The sequence below is a fragment of the Tympanuchus pallidicinctus genome, unplaced genomic scaffold (genome assembly GCF_026119805.1).
Source record: "Tympanuchus pallidicinctus isolate F22 unplaced genomic scaffold, pur_lepc_1.0 scaffold21, whole genome shotgun sequence".
Taxonomy (NCBI): Eukaryota; Metazoa; Chordata; class Aves; order Galliformes; family Phasianidae; genus Tympanuchus; species Tympanuchus pallidicinctus.
In genome coordinates this window covers 11,585,536-11,604,447 of record NW_026294733.1, presented here as the reverse complement: position 1 = coordinate 11,604,447, position 18,912 = coordinate 11,585,536, and the positions used below count along the sequence as shown (strand labels likewise).

General features: G+C 54.6%; 1 long non-coding RNA gene across 1 annotated transcript; it reads right to left on the bottom strand.

Annotated features, from left to right (window-relative positions):
- Positions 1–10,913: 10,913 nt before the first annotated feature.
- Positions 10,914–15,163, bottom strand: LOC128081418 (uncharacterized). The gene is made up of 3 exons (XR_008207177.1): positions 15,047–15,163; positions 12,436–14,389; positions 10,914–11,520 (listed from the first exon to the last, which is right to left on the bottom strand). It is a non-coding gene; the product is annotated as an uncharacterized LOC128081418 (long non-coding RNA).
- Positions 15,164–18,912: the final 3,749 nt, after the last annotated feature.

Sequence of the window (18,912 nt, the reverse complement as noted above, 5' to 3'; positions counted from 1 at the left end):
CTGGCAGTCCCTTGCGTCCATGCCTGCAGCATGTGGCTCATCCCTCCTGCTGCAGCAGTGGGGATATAGCAGGTAGGAAGGAACCTGGGGGCAGGGTGGGGACGTTGGTGGCTGTGTCCTCATGAGCAGGGGACAAGGAGGATTGGGAAGGTGCTGGTGGCAGCAGGAAGGGCTGGAGCATCCTTCAGGGATATTACCAGAGTGGCTGTCATTCACAGGATACAGACCCGTGCCATGGGCTCCTGCCTCACATACAGAACAAGGGCAAGGACAAAACGCTTGTGTGACAATAAGCCAGGGACACCAGCAGGCTGCAAGGCATTTGCCCATCCAACATGGCCATCTGGACAAAGCAGGCGTGTATGCCAGCAGGGAGCTGATTCCTGGCTGGGTCAGACCCTACGCTCAGTGAGATCCAGCCCAAACAGGGCCATGCTGCCACACGGACACTATGGGGACAAGAAAGGCTTGAGCTGTGTATCCAGGGTGTTTGGGCTTCCAGGGTCCACAACGGTTTTGGCACTGGGAGGTGTTCTGCACAGAGAATGGATGAGGTCCCTGCAGCTCCGTGCCACAAACTTCAGGCTGGTCTCTGCACTGAGGTTATTATGTGGTGGCACAAACAGCCAAGATCAGATTTTTAATACCAAGAAATAATGTTGATTATTCCATCTTTTGTCCATACAAACTGTCAGATATCACAGAGCTACCAAAGCATTTCTTTCTCACAGCTGCCGAGCCACGAGAAACAGCTTTATATTAAAGGGAACCATTACAAGAAAACAAAGCCTTTGGGCAAGGCTCCAGCTCACATATCCTGATCTCTCCCTCATTTTGCAGCTTCCTGGAGCTGTGGAATGCAGCCACCCACATTTGGCTGTTCAGTGGTGACCCATCCCTGCCACCAGCCTTGTGGGGCTCTTGCCACCCCAGTGTGACAGTGTCATGTCCCCCAGCCCCGCGAGAACCAAGAAAACAGAGGGATGGATGGATGCTTGAGTTGTGCCACCAGCTTTTTAACCCCTTATTCCCCCCCAGGAGAAGGGGCAGGGCCAAGCATGGCAGACCCCTGGAGCACCCAGCCCTGAGCACAAAGCTACCAGCACCCTCTGCTCAGCACCACCCTGCCCCTCTGCTGCTCCAGGCTGAGCAGGAGCCCCACACTTTGCAGAGACAACCTTTCTCTCCTCCTCACGCAGACCTCACTTACACTGGCACATATCTCTTCCCAAGGGGCTCTCAGAAGCTCAGGCAGCTCCCGAGCTGTTAGCATCTCCGCTTCACGCACTGCTGGCTTTACATGCCAGAGCTCAGCACCTGCAATGGGACAGAGATAATAAGCACAAAGAGAAGCTGCAAAGTGGAATCATGCCCTGTGCAAAGCAAGAACGGCAGCCTCTTATGGGCTGATCCAGAACTGTTCAGAGTTTTGTTACTCTTCCCAGCCCACAATGGGATAATACATCAAAGCAATACCCCAAACAGCACAACATCTGAGTTATCTTCTCCCCAGCGTAGCATGGACAGATGAAAATGAGAAGGCATGAATGACCCGAGTCAGAGCAGCACTGCAGCCCCGCTCGGGGAGGGCAGCCCCGTGCCCCGGCTCTCCCTTGGCAGCCTGAATCATTGCTTTGCTCTGCCCATGACCCTGCACTGCACACTCCTGCCAAGCCCCATTGCACAGAGCGGAACATTCACGCTCTTGGGTGCGACAGCAGCCAGGCCCAGATGACGTGGGGCTGTTACAGATCACTCCATTACCTCATCGTTGCAAATATGTTGAATTAAAGCAACAACACAGCTCGGCGTCCGAGTGGGAGCTGGAACATGAAATGTGGCTTAAACAGCCCCGAGGGCAAAGGGCTTCCTGGAAGCTCATGTGGTTTGACTGCCCTCTGCCACAGTCCAAACGCAATGCCCAACTGGAGCAGCTGGGAATCTCAGTGCTCTCCTCAAGGGTGCCTTCATCTCGTCTTCTCTCTGCTCTTGTGCATCTTCATTGGTTCTGGAGACCAGGCAGCATCCTTCCATAGCTTGGAAGCTAGCAGTTGTCTTTCATTTGCTGCGAGAGATGAAATCTTTAGAAGCAGTGGAGGGAAACACCTTCAGATCAGCTGTGGTCCAGCCTGCCATTCTCTGGAGCAATGGTGAATCAGAAGGATGAAGCTCCCACCACAGGATCAGGGCTGGAATAGACACTGTGTTCAATGGGAGCAAACCCCCAAGGGGGAAATGTAAGTCCTTCTTGGGGACTGTCAGTGTCAGTCTGGTGGGACTGACCAATTTATTTTGCCTGACCAACCCAGCGACCTTCTGTAATGGTGAAACTGCACCAGAGGACAAGGAAAGGGTCACTGACGTCGTCTCTCTGGACTTCAGCCTGGCCTTTGACACAATGATTCCGTGATTCCACAAACAAAGGAAAAGGCAAAATGAAATTCTGGGGATGTTTGTGGGCCCATGGCTGGGACGTGGCTGGTGGCCCACGGTGAGGACAGCATAGCAGCAGGGCTGGCTGAGCACAGCGAACATATAGAACCTACATGCAGACACCAAGCCAAGAAAATGCAGCCTTGCATTTGGGAGGGGGTGGTGTAAGGGAAGGCAGTGCTGGGGAATATAAAGCAGCAGCTGAACTGCTGCACAGACACGAGGAATTAACTCTTGCAGGGCTGAAAACCTTTCATTAGCAATTTGCCAAGTAGACTCTAGAAATACTGAGAGCAGCTGTGCAAAACCACACAGAAAGGACAGGCAGTGGGTATAAAGGCCTTTCAGAGACTCTGCTGATGAACCATTGTGAACCCAGCACCTCTCTCCCTGCACTGCAGGGGCACAGAGATGGGAGAGTTGCTCCAAGGCTGTGCGTCCCATGGGAGAGCAGCAGAGGAAAGCAGCCACCGAGCAAACCAACAGCCTTCAGTGGCCCCATATTTACTACCTCCCTTCTATGTGTGCACTTCCGTGTGCTGGTTGTGCCTGCACCCTGTGCAGAGGGATACTGCTCTCCTATCAATACGGTACCGAGGGGGGACCAAGCTCTGGGTCTGGGTCTGTGCAGACAACACAGAAAGCATTCACAGCTGCCAGGCTTTGTGTGCTGATCCCCTCAGGGCTCCAGCAGTGGTCAGGGGGAGAAATATCCCAGCAGCTGGACTGCGGCGCAGCCAAGGCTGTGAAAGCAGCCTCCTGTGCTCAATGGGCTTCTTGTCTCCATTCTCCCTTTGGCACAGCCTCCCCCCCCTGACAGCCTTCTCTCCCCAGCAGAATTCAGGGCATAGCTGCCCTCCTGCGTCCTCTCCAGGCAGGTCTCAAATCCTCCCTCTCCCCTCCAACATCTTCTTTCCCTAGCAATGAGTTTTCTCACGTCCTCCCACCTTTTTCTTCCATAAATGTACTCATTTGCTTTTTTGAGCCATGTAACCTGTAAACATCCCCAGCATCCTGTATGGAGGAGTGCTGTGAAATTAGAGCTTTGCGTTTAAGCTTTCTCCTCCTCGCCTCATTCATGCCTCCAAGTATCTGTGGCAGACACACCAACACCTCCGGTGAATGATTTCATACAGATCCTTTGTGTCTCTCATCTGCATTAAACACTCCCAGGTCTACCCAGCCATCCTTGCTGCACTTTTCCAGCTCATTATGTCTCCCCTCAGGCAGAGGAACCAGCACTGCAGGCAGCATCCGAGACACAGCACATTTGAGACTAAAGAAAGCCACTGCTGTGCCTTGCTCTGTTTGCTTCCTCTCCTTCCTTTCCCAGGGATTCCTACATCACACATGGAGCCGTCCCTGGAGACACCCAAGATCAGGCTGGACTGGACTCTGAGCACCTGATGGAGATGCAGGTATCCCTGTTCACTGCAGGGAGTGGGACTGGATGGCCTTGAAGGGACCCTTCCAACTCAAACCACTCTACGATTCTATCAAGGGAAACACACCAAATATTTACACTGCTTTGAGCACAAGCTATTTATGGCAGGGCTGAGGAGCAGGTGCCTGGAAAATGGTGCCAAAAGCCACAGTTTTGGTCACCCCCAGCTGACCTGATTCAAGATTACGGTATCTCTGGAAAAACATTTTGGGAAGAGTTGGGAACAGCTGCCTCTGCCCACAGGGTGCAGAGGTTTTTCTGTGGTACGGCTGCACCATGGGGATGCCTGCACCCTGCTCCCATAGCTCAGCTTGGGGTTGGCAGCACTGAGCGACGGGGCAGGGTTGCATTGCTCTTTGCACTGCTTTGTTCCCTTGGATGAGGACGAGTTGGGGCAGGATGGATTCGTGACTGATTTTCTGCATTCCTTTTGCTGTGCCACGGGGAGCAGATGGGCCACGAATGACGTTGGGGTGGCAGAAGAGGAGAGCGGCTGAGTCATTGCAACCACAGCTCTGAATCACTGGGCTGGGCTGAACTATGGGGACAATCACAGCTCCGGGCTGGGGACACTGAGCTATTGTGTGCATGCCCCGTCAATGGGCTGCCTCCAGCCATCCACTTCTGCTGACCCCACTTCCCACAGTGAGGCCTTTAAGGCACAGAGCAGAGCCCGGAGGCCCTTCATAGACCTCATGAGGCTGTGAATGAGCAGCAGAAGGCAGAGATGGGCACTGATGGGCTGATTCTGTGACTGTGATGAGGCGATGGGGGATGGCCATCCACAGATTCTTTTTCCCCACGCAGCTTTCAGCCTTTGCCTCAAGCCTGTAGCACTGCCTGGGATTATTGTGGACAAAGTACAGGACGTGGTCTTGTTGAAGCTCATCCCATCGGCCTCAGCCCAGCACTCCAGCTGTCCATATCCCTCTACGAAGCCTTCTTACCCCCAAGCAGATCAACACCTCCCCACAACTTGCTGTCATCTGCAAGCTTACCGTGGGTGCACTCAATTGCCTCAACCAGATCATCAGTAAAGATATTAAATGGGACAGGTCCCAGGACTGGCACCTAGGGAACACCACTGGCAACCACCCACCAGCTGGATATAACTCCATCCACCACCACTTTCTGGTTCTGTACCCAGAAGAGTGAAGAGTGTACCTGGCCAAGCCATAGGATGCAGCTCCTGCAGGAGAATGCTGAGGGACACGGAGCCAAAGGCTTTAGAAAAATCGAGGTGGACAACATCCATGGCCTTTTCCTCATCCACCAGGTGGGGAAATTGAGGCCTCTGGGTTTGTTCAGCCCAGAGCTGGTCCTTAGATTAGGAAAAGGTTCTTCAGTGGGCATGGAACAGGATGCTCAAGGCAGTGGGCAAGGCCTCGAACATTTGAACATTTGAACATTTGAACAGTGCCCTCAGATGTAGGGTTTGGATTTTGTGGTGGTGTTGGAGATGGGCTCAGCAAAACCCCACGGGTCTCTTCTAACTCGGGATATTCTGTGATTGTGTGGTTCTGTGAGCTCCTGGGGACAGCAAGGCACCAGATGGGGGCTGTGGGGAAAGGGCTGTGAGGGGCAGCCCCTGTCCAGCAGCCAGCATCCCCTAGAGACTGTCCATTGCACCCAGTGACAACGCCAGAGCTGGTTAAGCCTGGTTAAGGGACTAAGTGCTGCCACCTCAAGCACAGCATGTGCTGTGATCAACTCTGAAAAGAACAAAAAAGAAGGGGAAAGTGAAGTGAGCAGCTGAAAGACATTCTTTGGTGACACACAAAGCGCCCGGGATCCATCCCACCCCTACATCGGTGTTAAGTGCACTCTGCTGGCCCCTGCAGCCCGGTTAGTGCAGCAGAGAAACTCTCACAGCAGCAAATCCTGCTGATAGCCCGATGCCTTCAGTCCTCATCCTGCCCAGGAATTAAGCGGCAGCTGAGCCTCAGGCTGGATGCTGTGAGCCTTGTTTGTACAGGTGTGCAAAGGGAAATAGTCCTCGCCAAGGGGAAGCCGGGTCTGAAGCAACTGCGAGGAGGTGAGCATCACCCCAGGGGCTGGAAACAACAGAAGAGCTTCCTGCTGGCAGCCTGCACTGTGCGTGAGGAGCAAACGGAGTTGAGCAGGACACAAGGACACAGCACACAGGTCATGGCAGCAGCTGGCAGGACACAGAGGGCCATGGTGACAGCCATGCCCCAGCACTGGAAGAGGAATGCATCAGGAGGATGCTGCACGGCGACACCAGCCACATGCCAGCTATGGGATTCCACTGCTGGCTGGGGCGGATCCCTGTCAGCATTTTAATCATTGCTACCTGCTGCTAAGACCTCAAAAACCCAGGGCTGCGAGGGTCAAACAACCTTCTGACACTTTGCAGCCATCCCCACCAACCTCACGTTTTCCCCTCCTGACAGCATCCGTCCCCATCACTCCCTGCCATCCTGCAGGACATCCTGTACCTTTAAATCCTCACTCTGGGTTAAAGAAAAACATCTTACTGCTACTATAGGCTGCTAGAAGGGAATGAACATTTCTTTCAGCGCTCCTCCTGTGTTTGAGACAGGGAAAACATAGCTTTCTGTCCTACATCCCTGCTCTGGTTTCCATTTCCCAAAGGCTCGCCTTGGAGACCTCCCTCCCCCACTCCCCTGCTTGGTGACCAGCTGGCAGACACTGCTGTGGCACAGATCTGGCACTGCGTGTCCTCATTTCTGCTTTTCTGGGTCCTCATTTTCTCAGCTTTCTTTTTCACGGAGCGCAGCCCATTACCCGGAATCTCCCTCACTTTCAGCAGTGTTAATAAACTATGCTGATTGCAGCCATCTCTTCTATGCTGCTCCCCTCAACCCCTTCCATTCCGGAGTCTGCTTCCACGTTGTCTCTTTTCCAAACCCTTTTGATCTCTTTTCCTTCTGCTGCATGGCATCAGCTTCTTCCTCAGTCTCCTCCTGTAGCCCTTGGCACCAGGGTGTACCTCTGCATATCCTGCTACAACCTCAGCACTTTCCACCTCTATATGAGTATTTCTGGCAGGAACACAGCAGCCCTGTCTTGCCCACACTCACACATGTAAAACCTCTGGTTCTACCTCCTCTGCCTGGAAGACAAGCCCTGAAGGCCACGTTGCTGGGCAGGACAGATGCCAGCACACAGGAGAACAGTGTGATGCATAAGCCAGCACTAATGGAGTAATAGAGAAGCTATTTTGGAAATGGATTAAAAGGATGCAACACGTCAGCAGCAACACTGACTGGCTATCTGAACCGTGCCATGGTTTCCTTGACAGCTGCTAGGAACAAACACCAAGCAGTTTACATGGGCACTGCTTTCCCTTCCTGAACCGTTCCCAAAACGCCCAGCATCAGGCAGCACTGCCAGCAGCACCTGCCTGTCCCACGGCCCTGCTGCATCTGCTCTGACCCCATAACCAGCTCCCGCTGACACAGCCACTCAGCTGTCATTGTCACCTGCACGGGACTCACATCAGGGCCCCGTGAAATCCATGTGGCAGGGAGCAGGGAGCAGAACCCAGCATCCAAACCCTCAGACAGAATCACAGCTTCACGCCCTGCTTCTCAGCTGAGAAGAGCACCTTTGGAAGTAGGGAGAGGGACACCAAATATTCCATGTCCCGCTCCTCATCTCACAGGGCAGGGCAAAACCCAACTGGTCGTCCCTTCCCACACACTCTGATGGAAGGGATGGAAGGGCCAGGAATGGTCGGGAGGGGATGGATTAGGACCAGACTGCCTGGCAACACCTTCCCCCCCCCGAGAAGCAGCAGGGGGAGGGGACGGCTCAGCCAGGATTTTTGGCGTGTTTTCTAAAGCACAGCTCTTCCTGGGAGAACCCAGCTGTCGGGTTATTTGCGTTTGAAGCCCCCGCGGCTCCTGCGCTGATCTCCCCGTTCGCTCTCCCTCCGCACCCGCTTCACTTGTCTCGGTGCTCCTCTCCAACTGGTGTCCCGGCTGCTAATGCCATCCCCGGCTCTCTAATCTCCCTTTCTCTCCCCCGACGGCGCTCAGCCCGCTAAGGAGATTAATTCGGCCTCAGCTGCTCTCCTTCCCCAGCAACAGAGCCTCCACCCGGCTGGATCCCATGTGCGGCAGTGGCACATGCGCTACCACCGACGCAGCGGCAGCGAAGCCGCGGTGCCACCTCGCGTCCAGGCAGGCAGCACCAGAGAGGGGTTGAACCCTCAGGTTTAGGGACCAGGAAGGATGAGACGCAAAAGGACAAAGCACGGGTGTAGCGCTGTGCTCCAGGGCTCCGGGCAACAAATGGAGCCCACGCGTCCCCACCAGTCCTCAGCCTTCTGCTCCAAGAGATATTAAAAGACCACTTCAAACCCAGCCCTAAAAAAGACACATTCCTTCTGACTTCGTGAGGCTGGCAGCCCTTTAATCCCACTGTCTCCAGCACGAATCACCCTGAGAGGAGCTTCTCCTTCCGCCAGCGAGAGAGGAAGGTTTGCTGCGCACCCCCCGCAGCCATCGGTGAGGCACTGAAGCAGTTAATGCTGAACGCATGAGCGCTCTGCAGATCTGTTTCCAAGACAACGGCTCCTGATGAAACCCAGAGCTATAAAATCCCGTTTAACATCTGCGTGAGCCTTCCTGGCTGCCTGCGCTGGGTGCCATCTGCCGGCACAGCACCGCGTTTCCCCCAACTCGGGTGGGGGCCCCCAGCATCCCAAAACCAGGGATCTGGGGGGATAGGGGCTGCTGTGCCATGCGGGAGAGCTGGGAGGTGAGAGCTATTTGCCAGCCCTAGATGTGGGGTGATGGACTGGGGGTTGCCACTCTGTCCAGCCCCCAGCTTCCTACTCCAAATTCTTCAGAGCCAGGGGATTCCTAGCACAGACACTAATTATTGTGGCTATGCCCCTCGCAGATGGCAAGGATGCTCCCTGCAGGGCAAACCAGTCCAAATTCACCCATAGGGTCATAGGGACATAAAGTTTGGAATGTAGGGCTGTGTGCAGCAGCAGCAGCCCTACAGCAGCAGCCCCTTGGCATCCAGCATAAGCTTTCTGGCTCCTCATCCAAGTGCTTATGAGCTTGGAGGGTCTGGGCTGCTGCAGAGGGTCTCTGAGAATGAGACAGAACAGGGCCCAGGGAGGACTTCAAACTGAACTCAATCCACGTCACAAAACAGAGCTGAGGGAGGATACTGGGACACTGCGAATTTGGAGTGCCCACCTCACCTCTGGGCTTCTCTTACTCCTCTCCACCTTCACACTGTTGAAGGATTTCTAAGCACCCTTCCTCCTGTGACAAGAGGTTGGATCCTTTCCTCTCCATGCTTCCACCACTGCCTGCAACAAGGAAAGGCACCAGGAAAAAGCTGGTGGAAGTGAGGGAGGTGCTGCACAAAGTCTCTCTGAAGGCAATGTTCCCAATGGCACAGCTGCACAGATGTGTTCCTGCTGTGGTCAGAAAAGCAGTGCTGAGTTTGACCTGGAAACACAGGGCAGGCTGTCCGAATAGCAGGCAAGCAGGGCCCCAGCATCAGAGGATGGTAAGGAGTTACTGCCTTGGGGCAGTTAGTCTGGGTAAGAGTGAACACCGCCTCTCCAAGGGAAGCTCAAACCACAGCTACAGAAATAACCCAGTTCCTTACATCTGTTGCCAAGCTTTAGCATCCTTAGATATAAGAACTGGCTCCATAATAAACGCATGGGCTTCTGTGCCTAAAGTTGGGTGCAGGGCTGCTTGGCCCTGGATATGTATGGAATCTTTCCCTGAGCTGTCCCTGATGCCATCCCCCTGTGCTTTAGGATGCAGAGGTGTGGAAGCTGAAGCTTCTTTTCTTCTGTTCTACAAACGCTGCTGAGTCACTGGGAACCTGAAAGAGAGAGTCCCTGCTGCATGGGGAGGGGTGGGCAGGGATAAGGCAGCACCTCCTTCGTTCCTCCATCATCTCACTGCATTGCTGGGCACAGGATGGAAAGCATCTACTGGGACAGCAGCAGCAGGAATCCTGGAGCTCTGGCATCTGCAGGAGCCAGGGGAACCCAAAGGGGCCACGGATGAAAGCTGACCCAGTACAAAAATACTCTTTGAGCTCCAATTGTGATTGCTGGCACAGCTGCTAGCCAGACCCCCTTCCGAATGCTGAAACACGCCAGCAAGGGGATGGAAATCATTAGCTTGTGCGTTCTCATGTTTTAACCATCTCAACCATTTCTACCTCCCCCTCCTCTTAAACAAATGGAGATTTCAGGCGCCCTGAAGCTGCAGTGCCTTCACCCCAAGGCAGGGGTTCGGACCACCACTAAGGCTGAATACATCCCTGGGCTCTGTGTTGCTTCTTGAGGCCAGGATTGGGACCACTTCATGCCAGAAGCTGCAGGAGGAGGGGAGAAATGCGAGAGCTCCTGGAGCGCAGTGCTGCTGGGAGGAGGGGATGTGTGTAAGGAAACCCAGAGACACAGGAAATCAACAGAGAGGGACCGTAATTGAGGCCAGATGTTGCAAACAAAGAACGGCTCTGGTAGCTGGGAGTGAAGGAAGTGAGAAAGCACACGCTGTGGGGACAGCACGGGGCACACGCAGCCAAGTTAACCTGCTGGTGGAGTGTGGCCTTTGAGTTCAGAGGAGCCACTGCTGCTGGTGGAGCTGGGAGGGCTCACTTGTGGCTGTGTGCCTCCAGGCTGGGCCGCCAGCTCCCCACTGCAGCACTGCTAGGGAGGGGAGGAGTGTGTGCGTGCAGCTCATGGGCATCCTAAGTGTACAGCTCCCAGGAAAGGTGCACGGCTGTGGTGCTGGTGCTGCACTGCACAGCTCACCCCAGGGAAGGGCACGGGAGGGCGTGAGGAATGAGGAATCTGAGCCTGTGGCTGCACAGTGCGGTCAGCACTGCTGCTGCATACCTACCCCACGGAGCTGCATCTGGTTTGGGTGCTCTCAGGCTCACGCAGCAGCTCTGGGAAAGCTCAAAGGCTGCCTCTGACCTCTTCCCTTCCCCTCCACCCCCTTCCCCAACCCCCCCTTTAAAACGCATTTGCAATGAAATGTGAAACTGATGCGGCTGGAATAGAGCAGCCTGATGCCAGATGCCTGCATGAGCAGAGCAGAGCGCAGCGTGACTGTTTGGAAAGCGGGGAGGGGAGGGCTGATACCCACCAGGCCTCCCAGACTGCAAGGGAGGAGATGGAGCAGGGGACTACAGCACCAAACGGCTGCCCAGTTTGTTGTACAGCTTTCGGTGCACCGTCTGAATTGCTGCACTTCATTTAGGTGAAGGGCTGCTTCAGAAGGCCCTCAGATTTGGCCAGAGCTCTCAAAGCATGTGGATGGAGGTGGGCATACGGTGATGCCCAGCACCTCAGAGCTCTGCAGGCAAACCCTCCAGTTGCTGCTCTTGGGATGCATCCTGCCAGCAAAGCAGAACCATACCCACGGTATCCCCAAGCCTCCATCCCCAGGAATCCAACTCCACTCTTACTTTCTGCACGTCACTGGCATAACTTTCCCTTCAGCCCAACTCTTCTGCTGTCTCAGACGCCCAACTGCATCCTATAGCTGCATCCACCTCCCCCAGCTGCTCTCCCCCTGCCTCCTCTTTGTCAGCTTTGCATGCAGTATCCTCTTCCACGCTCTTCCTCCGCTCCTTCTCGACAATTCCACACAGCTCTCTCCCTAAAAGCAAAAGGATAATTGCCATTATTCCACACATTCATCACTCTCCGTGTCAGCTGGAAAGTTCTCAGCGTTACATTCCACAGGCAGAGTCCATCCCCTTGGTTGTGCTTACACAACAAGCCCGAAATTAAAGAAGACACACACAAAAAAAGAAAACCAACCAGAGAAGCACATTCCTAAAATACTCTCTCTCTAACCAGGAGCGCGGTTGCAACCCTGCAGCTGTTGCCAGGCTTCCAGAGGTACCCGTGAAAACACTGCGCTGCCCAGATTCAGGCAGACCATCCATCCCCTGCTGCCATCCTGCCTGCAGGAAGGGCTGCATCCTGCTGCTCCCACCTTCCTTCCGCCCCGGTGCTGACTCAGCACGAGCTGCTTTTATAACAGGGAAAAAACAGAACGGCTTCCTTCCTCCCAGACGTCGGACCCGGTTCGTTTCATGGATGGGTTCTTTCCTTTGCAAAGGGACTGAAATAATTCGTGGGGGCACTGCAGCCTCCCCCAGCACTGCTGGATTGACCAGCAAGCCTGAGTCGGGTGTTTGGAGCAGCCTGCACCTGAATGCTGACTTCACACAGCAGGATGGGTGTGGGGATGGATGGAGCGCTGCAGACCCACAGGGGGAAGGGCTCCAATGCTGGGGCTCAGAGATGCTGCTGGAGCTGCAACTTCCAGGCTGGGGAGGGCATGGTGTGTGTACCCAAAGCCTGCTACTGTGGCCCTGCACCGGTGACAGGGGATGAGAACAAGCAGACCTGAGAGCAGAGAGGTGCAGCATCGCCTACAAACAAGACAGGAGGTGCTTACCAGCCCATCATACAGAAGATACTCATCCCTGGGCATCCTGCACAGAGCCAACCCTATGCAGGGTCCCAGATGCCCCTGGGACAGCACTCCCCCACACAGGCTCACCTCTGGTGCATCAGGGTTTGTTGGTGGCCACAGCCCTCTCTGTTGAGCCAAAATTACAGCCAAGGTGGAAAAGAAGCAGATGACTCCATAGGTGTAGGGTGAGCACAGGCAGCCCCAAATCCTCCCCTTTGCACCGCTGCCAGGTCAAACACAAAGCATTAAAGCAATGCCTGCAGTCCTGCAGGCTTCAGACAAAGCAGGATGGTGACTCCTGCTGATCTGAGCGCAGGGACCAGCAGGAGAGCAATGCAGAAACATGTAAGAGCAGATGAGAGATGCTGCCCAGGGTGAGCAGCCCAGCAGCACTCTGCTTTTTGGACTCCCATCTCCCACGTGGCAGACAAACAACTGCTTGTTACTCGTGCTGCTTCCCAACTCGTGACAGCAAGCAGAAGGGTTCTGTAAACAGCTGCGCCGTGACTCCAGAGCTCTGCATTCAGATCTCATCCTTGGCTAAAGGAAATGGCCTCAGAGCAAATAATGCACGCTGCCAAGGCCAGGAGGGGCAGAGGGCAAGCACTGGGACAATCAGAGCTGACAGCACAGGAGGGCTGAGGGATGACAGAATTATTTATTGGCTGCTGGGGATTCAGGGGAAAGGCCTGACTGCGTCCCAGCTATGAGAACTGCTCTGATCAATGCGTTTGGGAACAAACAAATATCCCACACCCCAAAGCAACAGCACAGAGCTGAGCATGCCTGAGGCACCTCATCCTTCTGTGCTACTCCAGCATTACAAAGGCTCTGGCGTTGGGAACAAGGTCAGATTTATTTCCACTCTGCTGTCTGTGAGATGCAGCAGTGGCTCTCATTCAGGTCACAGCCTTAACCCCCAGCAGCCCATCCTCCTGTGGCTGCCTGCATCCAGCAGGGCTGGGAAAAAAAAAAAGCAAGGGTTTTGTTAAAGGAGGCTTTCAGTGCTATGGTTGGAAGAGTTTTTGCACTGCAAAAAGGAAAAACAGCCCCATGATCTGCTGTAACTACCAGCATTGCAAAACCAGCCTTGTTTTATTTTTGGCATTGTATGTGGCAGGAAAGCATGACTTATCCTCCTGGACTTTTACAGGGCAGATTCTTTTGCGTTTCAAGCATCCAATTTTTCCTATGCAGGCAGCCCAAAGCTCTTCAGGTCCTCCCAGGCTGTTTGGGGATGGCAGGGTGGGAGCTGCAAGCAATTCGTTACCCATTGCAATTAAAGGGCAGGCGTGAACCCAAGCGAGCACCTTACAGAAGCTTGTCCTTACTAAATAAGGACCTTATGTATTGCTTAGGTCTTTAAATGCATCCGACTCACACGGGCCCACCCAGACTTGCCCTGAACCCAGGGGAGAGCACACAGCTTCCTCCTCTGCAGGACCAGAGGCAGCCAGTTTGGGAACTGAGGTGATATGTTGGGTGTTGACCAAAAAGAGGAAAAAGAACTGCAGCTGCCCAGGCAGAGCTGTGCCATGCAGAGCTCCTTGCACCTCTGAGCCTCTCCTGGGGCCATACAGCCCCACAGCAAAGCAGTGAGGGCAGCTCCCATCCCATTGCATGGCACACATTGCTCCATAGATAACACTGGGAGACCAGAGGCACTTAAAACAACAAATGGGGACGGGCAGCACACGGCCTCTGGGAAAAATGTTCCTTTCCTCTCTTTTTTGTTTGCCCCCATAACAGCGTACTTCAACAGTGGGTGTCTGCCACCAGGACCCCAGCACAAAGCTGCATGTACCCAGCCTGTGCCAGCCAGCAGCCTTTATGCAATGCCAGAAAGCACAGAGGATGCAGGGAGAGGTGGAGTGGGACACCGTGTGGAGAACAGAACAGCAGCAAACACAACTTTGCTGTTAGGGGTTGAGCCTCCTCTCCACTGTCCTGGTCTTTGTTCTTTTCAAGTGCTGAGGTCCCAGATAAATGCTACTGCATGAGCACATCCCTTGGTAACCTCCAGCTTTTCCTTGTGCAGTGGCTGTGAAGAACAGTGCCAGCAATCAGTAAAAAAGCTCTGGCTGCTCTGTGCAACAAAGTGCATTTAAATTGGGGTGGGGAGAGGCCAGAGAGCATCTCCCTGGTGCTTGCTGGCATCATCCTGACACCCCTCAGAGCACCATAACCTCAGTGAGGGCATCTTAAATTGAAGCAGAGAGCTCAGGTCAAGCTGACAATATCCAGCTGCACATCACCCTTGGTGGGACAGAGTGACAAAAGCTCAGTGCAGCAGTGCCTGAGGTAGGGGTGGGAGCACTCCAGGGGTTCAGTTGGCAGGCTTAGTGCTGCTCAGTGTCATCCCAGCCCCTGGAGCTTGCCCTGTGTCACTCAGGCTGCCCCCAGCAGCATCACCCACCGCATATGGAGGAACAGAGAGGGACCTGATCCTGTATCTACAGGGAATGAGATGAGGAAGGTCACAGTGGCCAGGAGGTAGAGGGCACAGCTCTGAACTACCAGAGCGCAAGGAGCATTGGGACGATGCTCTCAGACACAGGGTTGGACTCCACAGGTGCTCTGCCTTCCACAGCGTCTTACAAGGAGCCCAAGCACCCCCAGAGCCACGTGGGAGCCCCCACCTCCTCCCAGGGATGCTCCCCAGCAGACAGCACGGCGCTGCCAGCACACAACCACTGACCTATTTTCGGCTGTGTGGGCATGCACGAGATCACAAGCAAAGGGCGCTTCAGCTCAGGATATTTAAAGGAAAAGACACTGATGTAAGCGTCTCCAGAAGCCACAGTGGCTCTTAGGATGTTTATCATCTTCCTGAGAAGCCTCTTTGTGTGCGGCTGTGGGAAGGAAAGAAAGATAAAAAGCGGTCGGGCACAAGCAGGACAAAAAGCTCCATTAAGCTGCAAAGTCACATTGCAAGGAGAGCAAAAAGGGGAATCACAAGGGATGAAAGGGTTCGAGGATAAGCCAGGCCTGGGGCTGAGAGAAAGTGGGACACACCAGTGAGGAATGGGCAGAGTGATGTGGGAAGGAGCTGCCTGGCTGTGTTACCTGGCTGTGTTACCTGCTCTGAGGTTGGCTGGACACTGTGACACCAGCTACCATTGCTGCACACATATCCCAAGGGTGAGGACCTGCTCTTTGGGTCTGCCCCAGTGATATTCCCTTCTGGAAGCAAATGCAGAGCTTGCTTCATATCCTGGATTGAGAAATGCCTGCTTTGCCTCCCCCCACGCTGCACAGATGAGTAAGATAAGGGCAGATCCTACAAATAGAGGCAATGACAACAAACACTCAGCTATTGCATGCTGGAGGTTCCCCTGGGGCTTTCCATGCAGCTGGGAAAGGTGACGTGCTGGTAACAAACCTGAGACAACATCCCATCCAGCATGCATGGGCAGGAAGGAAAAGGGCCAAGAATAGAGCTCAGCATCCCCAGCAAGGAAAGAGGGAAGCCAGGCAGGAGCAGCCCCTCAGATCCCATAGGGCCAGTGGGGACGTGCCCAGCTGGATGAAGAGATGAGGGACAAAAAGTGATGCCACGCTTTGAAACAGCACGGGGATAAAGCAGAGCATCCCTGCAGAGCCCACTTCCAGCATCTCCCCATGGAAACCCCTCACACTGCCCCATGCCTCCCTTCCTCCTCCCCCCCCCCCCCGGGCTTTGCCTCAGCACCTCTCCCCCCCTTCCTCACCTCCCCCCAAAGCCTGGTCTATTTTCTGCATCGGAAACATAAAATGGAGACCGCAGGAGAGGAAAACATTTGGTTTAAAATGGCTGAGGAAGGGGACAGCTCTGCACTGCGGTGCACGAGCACCCTCTGGTGCCGCACGGACCACGGAGGAGCAACGCTCCAACACGAACAGACCCCAGCCAGACCTCATGAAAATATCCCCACAGCCCAAAAACCCACCCCAAACACTGCAGGAGCAACCTGGTTTTCTCCCAAGCTCTCCTGGCTGCCTCTCCTTTTGACCCCCTTTAAATATACAACTTTTCCTCACCTTATCACATGCACAATCCTCAGGGAAAGGCACTTCTGGCATAATTCCCATCAACTAAAGCAGCTGTCCTATGCGCTTATATTGTGTGTGTATATTATATACTTATATACAGATATTTACATTGATGCATTCTTTGCCTAGTTAAACCCCCCCAGCAGAAATCTTCAGTGCAGGGCCTGTGCTGTGCTTTGCCCCCAATGGGAACGCACCCAAACTGAGCAGAAGGGGCTGAGGGTGGCCCTGAGCTGAGCTTAGCTGCCCCAGTGCTGCCCCACACGAAGGGCTGGGAGCCAAAGGGGAATGGCAATGAGCCCAGGACACCTTGCAGGCCATCCCCTGATCCTCCAGAAGTAAATCAGCCTAGGGACAGATCTAGCTGGATCTGGAGCTTAAATTCCCACGTCAACCTTCCAGGGGGTTTTTCAGGTTCAGTTCACAAGGGGACGGCGGGCATTGATTATAGGAGAAGAAAACAGATTCAGGATCCCTGTGCTTTGGGGCAGCTGGACCACGCAGTGAGGAGGAAGGAAAACAGGGAATTAAAACCTGCAACAGTACAGAAAGAGGCAGATAAAGCACTTGTTACAGCTAACTGTGGGTAAAATCATAATAGTAACGAAGGAAACCCAGCCAGGAGCAGGGTGCCCAGCACTGTGGCACCATATCTGCACACGTACAGCCCAGCACTCACACTACTAAAGCCACAGTGGCCACGTAACAAACCCCCAAACCCTCTGAGGGTATTTTTGGGGAGGAAGATTGCTGTAGGGTCAGGGCTGGGCTGGGGCAGCAGCTCTGAGCCACGTCTGTGCTGCAGCAACGTGTTCAGCTATGGGACACCTGGACGGGGACACCACAGCAGATATTATGGGCACATCCCCAGTGTGGTGAGGGATGAGTGGGTCTGGCAGTGACACAGCACAGTGCTGCAGGTCACAGCTAGCCTGGAAGGGCAGGAGGAGCACAGCACAGGCATTGCTGTAGCATTTCTGCATGGGAACGGGTATCTAGAGTGCCAGAACACCTCACTCTGTGAGCAATGAGGGGCTGAATAATGGCAAAGCACAGCTGTGGGGCTATTAAATGATGCATTCCCAGCACGCCCAGGGTGACTCAGCATGGCAGGGTGCAGCCAGCCTGGTGGGATATTGCCATGGGGCAGGGAGATGCTGGGGCGAGGGGGGGGGGGTGAGACACTGGCATCTGGGCCCTAAACCATCAGCAAGGAGGGCAGGGTGGGGGAGCTGGGAAAGAGGAGCAGCAGTGGTTGGAATGGGGTGTAGTGGAGGGTGTGGGGAGCCCTGTAATGGAGAACAAAGGGATGGAGAGAAGGGCTTGCATAATGCTCTCTCTGGGGATCTGCTTTATTTAATGGCACAAAAAAGGCTGCGGCTCCCCGCTCCTTGCAGCACCAAAAGGCTGCGATGCTGCCCTTTGTGAACCAGAGCAGGTGATTCCTCCCTGTGCCCCCAGCAGCAGATGGGGAACCCCCTCCCCATCATGGACTTGTCAAAGGCGGGGGGGAAAAAAAAAAGAATAAAGAAAGAAATCTCCGTAGCAAAGCAGGACAAAGGCGGGGGGAGCAGTGCGGGGGATGCTGCGTGCGCAGCACTTCCCCTCTTTGTCTGCAAAAGGAGGTCACGGGGGAGGGGAAGCGGGGGGCAAAGGGAGGATGCAGGGATGCGTCAGAGCCCAAGCAGGAAACCAGATGACTTTTTCTCCCAATCCCCGTCTTCTGACCTCACTTCCAGGCTGGGAGCCAACGCGGCTCAACTGCGCACATCTGGTGTCTGAAAACAGCACTGCAACGGGTTTAAAAACTTCAGCACAGATCGGGGGGACCGCACGGAATCCCCCCGGTTTTTCAGCCCAGAAGGGCCCTTGGACACCCGCGAGGTTAGAAGAAGTTGGTGCACCGCCGGCTCTCAGCTGGGGCTCATCCCAGCCCCTCTTACACGTGGGACTGCCACAAACTCTGCCTGGCGCTTGCATCCCCACACCTGGCACCTGCAACCCCCGTGTGAGTGTCAGGGATGTGCACTGTGAGCCCAGCACCTCCCAGTAATGCCCCACACCTGCACACGCAGCCCAGCGGTGCCCCAGTGCTCCCCAAAGCAGCAGCCTGATGGCACAGCACTGGCAGGAGCGGATCCTCAATGCTGACCCTTTGTCACCTGCAAAACCAGTGCTGTCCTCCCCTGGTTCCTGCACAGTGAGCAACCCCACAGTGCTGGCATTCACAGGGGGGGTGGGTGTAACCCTTTCCTAGCAATGAAGCCCCCTGCAGCACAGCTCTGTCTCACCTGCATGTATTTTTCCGTGCATGGTGTCCTGTGCCAGAAGTGCCAGCTCACCTGGCATGGCAGGATGTGGGTCACTATTGGTACCCCACGTGTGATGCTGTGATGGGAGGGCAGGGAGCACTGCTTGTCATAGAGCTCAAGGAAAGTCATCTCTGGGCATACAGACACCACCAACACCTGTGGTGGACAAAAGCATCGGCTGCTGAAACACAAGCTGTACTCAGAACGTATCTGGGCTGGT